Genomic DNA, 7,640 nt, shown 5'->3' with positions numbered 1-7,640 from the left:
ATATGCTTAATGCATAGTTCTGAGTGTCACAGAAACTGCAATCACTGGGGGGACAATATATTTCAGTGATGTTTAATTGATAAATATTGCCTATTCATTCATTCCTTATTAAGGTTTTATTCTCCTGATAATCTTTTATGGACTTTCAGTAATTATTGGACATGGCACACCATTTTAAAAAGCAGACTATCACAGCCCTGGCCAGTGTGACTAAGTTGATTGGGGCATAGTCCTGTGCACTGATGAGTCTCAGTTCAGATACTCAGGTTGTTGGTTTGATCCACGATCCGGGTGGTGCCTTTCTTTCTTTCTTTCTTTCTTTCTTTCTTTCTTTCTTTCTTTCTCTTTCTTTCTCTCTCTCTCTCTCTCTCTCTCTCTCTCTCTCTCTCTCTCTCTCTCTTCCTCCCTCCCTCCCTCCCTCCCTCCCTCCCTCTCCCTTCCTCTCTCTCAAATCAGTTTCAAAAAAGGAAGATTTTGAAGGGACGTAAAAATAACAACAACTATATGAATGTGTCCCGGTAGACATTATCATTCCCAACACTTTCTGGTTTCCTTGCAGTCTTTTTTTTTTTTTTTTGGTCATTAAACCAGCATACACAAGCAATGTATTAGGGCATGATTAACTTCAGACTGTTAAAGTAAGGACAGTTCTGAAAACAGATAATACGTATTATATTGCTACTGTTTTACAAGCACAATTTCTCTATTTTTCACTATGGAAATTGTATATACTGTACATCCCAAACAAAAGCAGAAAGGATCCTCATGTACCCATCCCCCAGCTTCAACAGTTATAGGCTTTTTTTTTTCTTTTTCTGTGTCCCGGCGCTTGAGGATAGAACCTACGGACGGGCAACCGTTGGCACCGAAGACATGTCGCCCAGGCGGCCAGAGCCCTCTCCCTCTGCCTCCGTACATTACGGGGACCGGGACCGCACGCCCAAACCCCGCCAAGAAAAGGAGGGCCGTTATAGGCTTTTTTAACACTAGATTGCCCAAGGAAGTCATTTTGACTGCTTTTTAATTTCAATTAGAAAAACAATTATGTATATAAGGACACAATGTCTTAGAATTTTGTGACTTTTTGTACAACATATAAATGCATTTATTAATAATTGTAGTTACCTCCCCCTCCTTCATTTCCGGTATATATATATATATATATATATATATATATATATATATATATATGTTATACCTATATTGCCCAAAAGCAGTCATTTTGACTGCTTGGGGAAATTTTAGACTCTTATTATTGAACTGAGTAAATTTCTTATATGACCAGGTCGGCTCTGTATTGAAATAACAGTTTTCCTTTTTTTTTTTCGATTACTGTCACATGATAACATACAAGTACATGATAAATTGTCGATACTTGATAAGTTGCAGTTGCTCAATAAGCTAAACTAGTACTTGTTATTCGAATCTTTATGCAGTGATACTTGTTCTAATAAGTTGTTTATTTTATTTCTTTTGCACCCTAAATTCATGAAAGAAATGTTGAATAGAAGTGAGTTATTGGAAAAGCTAAGGAACATAAGTGAAGAGTGCTCTGATATTATTCTTTCACGATGCAGTCAATTTGACTGCTTTTGGGCAATATAGGTATATACTAAATTTCAGTCTTTCTAGTGTTAAAACTTGTTTCATCTACCACCCCCATCCCTATGGTGGTGGTGTTTTTTTTCCTGTAGTTTTTCTTTTTTTCTATTGAGCTAAAATTCTATAACATACAGTTAATCCTTTTGTGTGTGTGTGTGTGTGTGTGTTATTCCTCACCCGAGGATATTTTCCCATTGATTTTTTTTTTTTTTTAGAGAGAATGGCAAGGAGGGGGAGAGACAGAGAGAAACATCAATGTGAAAGAGACACATCGATTGGTTGTCTCCCGCCTGAGCCCCAACCAGGGCGGGGGATAGAGCCTACAACCCAGTTATGTGCCATTGACCGGAATCAAACCCAGGACCCTTCAGTCCATGGGCTGATGCTCTAACTACTGAGACAAACAGGCTAGGGCTATAGTTAATTATTTTTAAATTTTAAAAATTAATTGTGCTAAAAACACATACAATTTTCCCTTTTAACCATTTTTTTCATGGTTTCATTTTTTAATGTTTTCACTGATTTTTAGAGAAAGAAGAAGAGTGAGGGAGAGGGAGAGAGAAACACCAATGAGAGAAACACTGATGGTCTGCCTTCCAAAGGCCCCCTACCAGGGATGGAGCCCACAACCCAGGCATGTGTCCTGACTGGGAATCGAACCAGTGACCTCTTGGTTCATGGGTTAATGCTCAATCACTGAGCCACACTAGCCAGGTATCTCTTAACCATTTTTTAAAAATATATTTTTATTGATTTCAGAGAGGAAGGAGGAGGGAGAGAGAGATAGAAACATCCATGATGAGAGAGAATCATGGATCGGCTGCCTCTTGCAAGTCCACCACTGGGGATTGTGCCCACAACCTGGGCATGTGCCCTGACCGGAATTGAACCTGGGACCTTTCAATTCGCAGGCTGATGCTCTATCCAATGAGCCAAACCGGCTAGGCCCTCTTAACCATTTTTAAGTGTACTGTTCAGTAGAGTTCACGATATTTACATTGTCAGATAACAGATTTCTAGAACATTTTCATCTAGCAAAATTGAAATTCTATACTCATAGAACAACTACCCATTTCCTCCTACCCCTCCTCCCCCTGGCAAAAATTTATGTTTTTTGTTCCCATAATTTTGACAACTCTATATATCTCATATATGTGGAATCATATTGTAGTTGTCCTTGTCATTGGCTTATTTCACTCAGCATGATGTCCTCAAGGTTCATAGATGTTGTAGCAGTGTTAGGATTTCCTTCCTTTGAAAGGTTGAATAATATGCCCTGGCTGGTGTGGCTCAGTTGATTGGGCACTGTTCTGTGGGCGCAATCCCCTGTAGGGGGCATGCAGGAGGCAGCTGATCAATGTTGCACTGTCACATTGATGTTTCTTCCACCCACTCCCTCTCTCTCTAAAAATAAAATCAATAAAAATATTTTTAAAATAAAAGTTTGAATAGTATTATACAGTTAATAATTTTAAATGTACAATTTAGTGCTTTCAAAATGCTGTGCAACCATTACCTCTCTCTAGTTTCAAACATGTTTTTAAAATATATGTTATTGATTTTTAGAAAGAAGAAAGAAGAGGGGTAGAGAGATGAAAACATCAATGAAAGAGAAACATTGATCAGCTGCCTCTTGCATGCCCCCTACTGGGAACTGAGCCCGCAACCTGGGCATGTGCCCTGACCAGGAATCAAACCATGACCTCCCGGTTCATGGGCTGACACTCAACCACTGAGCAATACCAGCTGGGCTCAAACATTTTTCATCATCCCAGAAGAACAACCTATACCCATTAACTAATTACTCTATTTTCCCTTCTGCCAACTCCTGGCAACCAGTAACCTGCTTTCTGTCTCTATGGATTTGCCTTTTCTGGGTACTTCATATAAATGAATCATACAAAATGTGACCTTTTGTGTTTGGCTTCTTTCACTTAATATAATGTTTTCAAGAATCATCCAAGCTGTAACATGTATCAGCAATTCACTCCTTTTTATGGCTGAAAATATTTCATCATATGGCTATACTACAATTTATTTATCTATTCATCTACTGATGGACACTTGGGTTGTTTTCACCTTTTGGCTATCCTACTATATAAAAAGCCAGGGCCATCACGACCAAAACAACCAGACGGATGACCAAACAGCAGTCTGTGTGGGGTGACCAGGCCGGCAGGGGGGTTAGTGAGGGATGACCAAATGACTGAAGAGCAGGCTCCATGGGGCGACCAGGCTGGCAGGCGGGGCAGTAAGGGGTTACCAGGCCGGCGGGGGTAGGGGGTAGTTAGAGGTGATCAGGTCAGCAGACAGAGGTGGTTAGGGGTGATCAAGCTGGCAGGGGGGCAGTTAGGGGCGATCAGGAAGGCAGGCAGGTGAGCAGTTAGGAACCAGTGGTCCCAGATTGTGAGAGATGTCTGACTGCCAGTTTAGGCCTGATCCCAGAGGGGTCCTGGATTGGAGCGGGTGCAGGCTGGGCTGAGGGCACTACACCTCCCCCCCCACACACACACACAAATTTCATGCACCGGGCTTCTAGTTAGGAATAATGCTGCTATAAGCATTCATGTACAAGTGTCTATATGGACACATACTTTTACTTCTCTTAGATATATACCTAGGATTAGAATTACTTGATCATATGATAATTCGATGTTTAACTTTTAAAAAATATATTTTATTGATTTTTACAGAGAGAAAGGGAGAGGGATAGAGAGTTAGAAACATCAATGAGAGAGAAACATCGATCAGCTGCCTCCTGCACAACCCCTACAGGGGATTAAGCCTGCAACCAAGGTACATGCCCTTGACCGGAATCAAACCTGGGACCCTTCAGTCCACAGGCCAATGCTCTATCCACTGAGCCAAACCAGTTAGGGGTAACTTTTAAAAAAATGTATTTTTATTGGTTTTAGAGAGCGAGGGAGAGGAAGAAATAGAAACATTGATGTGAGAGAAAAACATCAATCCATTGCCTCCTGCATGCACCCCGACTGGGGATTGAGGCATAACCTGGCATGTACACTGACCAGGATTGAAACCAGTGACATATCAGTGCACCAACGACGCTCAACCAACTGAGCCACACCAGCCAGGGCTATTTTTAATTTTTTGAGAAATCACCAAAATGTTTTTTCCACACCATTTTTCATTCCCATCAGCAATTTATGAAGATTCCAATTTCTGCTCTCTCTCTCTCTCTCTCTCTCTCTCTCTCTCTCTCCTCTATCCCCCCTCTCTTCCCAGCCAGGGCTATTTTTAACTTTTTGAGGAATCTCCAAAATGTTTTTTCTCCATAGCAGCTGCACCATTTTTCATTCCCATCAGCAATGTATGAAGATTCCAAATTCTGCACATTCCCTTCTTCCTTCTCTCTCTCTCTCTCTCTCTCTCTCTCTCTCTCTCTCTCTCTCTCTCTCTCTCCTTCTCTGCTTTTGATTATAGCCATCCTAGTGGGTGGGAAGTAGTATCTCATTGTGGTTTTGATTTGCATTTCTTTAAAGACCAATAATGTTGAGCATCTTTTCATGTTCTAGTTGGCCATTTGTATGTCTTTGCAGAAATGTCTATTCAAGTCCTTTGCCCATTTTTAAGTTGGGTTGTTACAAGACTTCTTTATATATTCTGGATACTAAATTTTTATTGGATATATAATTTGCAAATATTTCCCCATTCTGTGGGTTATCTCTTGATAATGCACTTTGATGCATAAAAGTTTTTAGAATTTTGATGAAGTCTTATTTATCTATTTTTTCTTTGGAGGATCCTGGTGTCAAATCTAAGAATCCACTGTCAAAACTTCTCAATTGCCAAACTGAAGTTTTTACAAATGAAATGACATGATGTTGCCCTAGCTGGTTTGGCTCAGTGGATAGAGCGTCGACCTGCAGACTGAAGGGTCCAAGGTTTGATTCCGGTCAAGGGCACATGCCCGGGTTGCAGGCTTGATCCCCATTAGGGGACATGCAGGAGGCAGCCAATCAATGATTCTCTCTCATTATTGATGTTTCTATCTCTCTCTCCCTCTCCCTTCTTTTCTAAAATCAATACAAATATATATAAACAAACAAACAAAAACCTTCAATTTGCATCTCAAACCTATAAAGACCTTTTTAACATAACCTTCATACTATGATCAAATCTAATAAAATTAACAATTATTCCTTAATATCATTTAATATCTAATCTATATCCAAATATCCTTATTGTTTCAAATTTCTCTCATGTTAACTGTAAACCTTCTCATAGGCCCTAATCATGTAGGTTGTTACACTACTGTTAGTTTTCCAAGGGTGGTCAGATAGCAGAAGTTATCATAGTACCTGGCACATAATAGGAACTCAAAAAACTTTCACTCTCCTCCTTTCCCCTTAGTATGCCATCCAATTTTCATTGCATTTATTACCATTAGGCCCTAAGTTTGGCATCAGTAGATGCAATGTCCTTTTTATTCAATAAATGTTTATTGCACAACTACTAGGTGTCAGACTAGGTGCTTTCTCTGGCCTGTGACATGGCCCCATCTTTTAGGTGGTTTCTTTTTCCATGTCTGAATTAAACCTAGTCTTCCCTGTTGTACAATGAAGCAGTTTGAACTGGAATCTAGTCACTAGGTAATTTGTAAAGTTTGCTGCAACTCTAAGTGTATGCGCTCCTTATCCTTGCCCTCTGATCCTAGTCCCTGAAATTTCCTGGATGCAACCTATCTGTTCGCAAGGCTCCTGAAAGTCTGCCTTTGCTCTTTTCAACTCTGTTCCAAAGATAGCTTCCAGTCAACTTGCTCAGCACCAAGTCCTCATTTTCTTTCCCCAGCCTAGACCGTTTGGTGTTTTTATGAGTTTCCCACTGGGGAATATACAGTTACAAGTAACACCTTGTGCTTCCTACAGTATTTGAAATACTAAAGACACCCACATTGTTAATTTTATTAGATTTTATCAGAGACATATCCTTAGCCTCCTGCAGGGGAAAGGGTCAACCGTAAATCCACAAACACTTTATGGGTACAGAATTTGTGTGTGTGTGTGTGTGTGTGTGTGTGGCTTTAATTTTTTTCAAATATATCTTTATTGATTTCAGAGATGAAGGGAGAATTAGAGAAAAATAGAAACATCAGTGATGAGAGAGAATCATTGATAGGCTGCCTCCTGCACGCCCCCTACTGGGGGTCGAGCCTGCAACCCGGGCATGTGCCCTTGACTGGAATGGAACCTGGGACCTTTCAGTCCGCAGGCTGACGCTCTATCCACTGAGACAAACCAGCAAGGGCTGGGTACAGAATTTTTATTACACTCTTGGAAGGAGGTGAATTTGGAAAAAGTTTAAAAAAAGAGGGTGAAAATTTCAGCTTTGTCTGGGAAATAAGAAAATTCTCAACATTCCAAATGGTGCAATTGGCTGTTAATATATATTCCATAAGGTTTATATTATTTTAAATGTCTTATCATTGCAATAGGGCTTTTAACTTTTTTTAAAAATATATTTTATTGATTTTTTACAGAGAGGAAGGGAGAGAGATAGAGAGTCAGAAACATCAATGAGAGAGAAACATTGATCAGCCGCCTCCTGCACACCCCCCACTGGGGATGTGCCCGCAACCAAGGCACATGCCCTTGACCGGAATCGAACCTGGGACCCTTCAGTCCGCAGGCCGATGCTCTATCCACTGAGCCAAACCGGCTTTGGCTTTTTTTTTAAAAAAATAACTTTTAGAAATACTCATGTATTGTATCCAATCTGACACCATTACTATAAATTCATGGATGATGGGTCCACCTATATATCTAAAATAGAGGGATATGCAAATTATCCAGGACGCATCACATCACATCACGACCGTTCACAGGGTGGGTGGGGCTGCAGGGCCGCAGGGTGGGACTCCAGGTATAGCACCATTTCCTCCTGCCCAGGCAGGCTCCCCTGCGCCCTACAGCCCAATCCCGACGCCCACCCAGGGTTTACTAAACTTTACTGGAGCTGCTCCCCACACCCCCACCCCCTGCCCCAGGACCACGCTGCCCACAGCAGGGCGCCCCGGC

The 7,640-nt window shown here is 41.0% G+C and overlaps 1 non-coding gene across 1 annotated transcript; it reads right to left on the bottom strand.

Annotated features, from left to right (window-relative positions):
- Positions 1 to 815: 815 nt before the first annotated feature.
- Positions 816 to 964, bottom strand: LOC132225383 (small nucleolar RNA SNORA57). Its single transcript, XR_009450897.1, has one exon. It is a non-coding gene; the product is annotated as a small nucleolar RNA SNORA57 (small nucleolar RNA).
- Positions 965 to 7,640: the final 6,676 nt, after the last annotated feature.

The sequence above is a fragment of the Myotis daubentonii genome, chromosome X (assembly GCF_963259705.1).
Source record: "Myotis daubentonii chromosome X, mMyoDau2.1, whole genome shotgun sequence".
NCBI classification, from domain to species: domain Eukaryota; kingdom Metazoa; phylum Chordata; class Mammalia; order Chiroptera; family Vespertilionidae; genus Myotis; species Myotis daubentonii.
The sequence above is the reverse complement of the archived record's forward strand: the minus strand, read 5'-3'. Positions and strand labels throughout refer to the sequence as shown.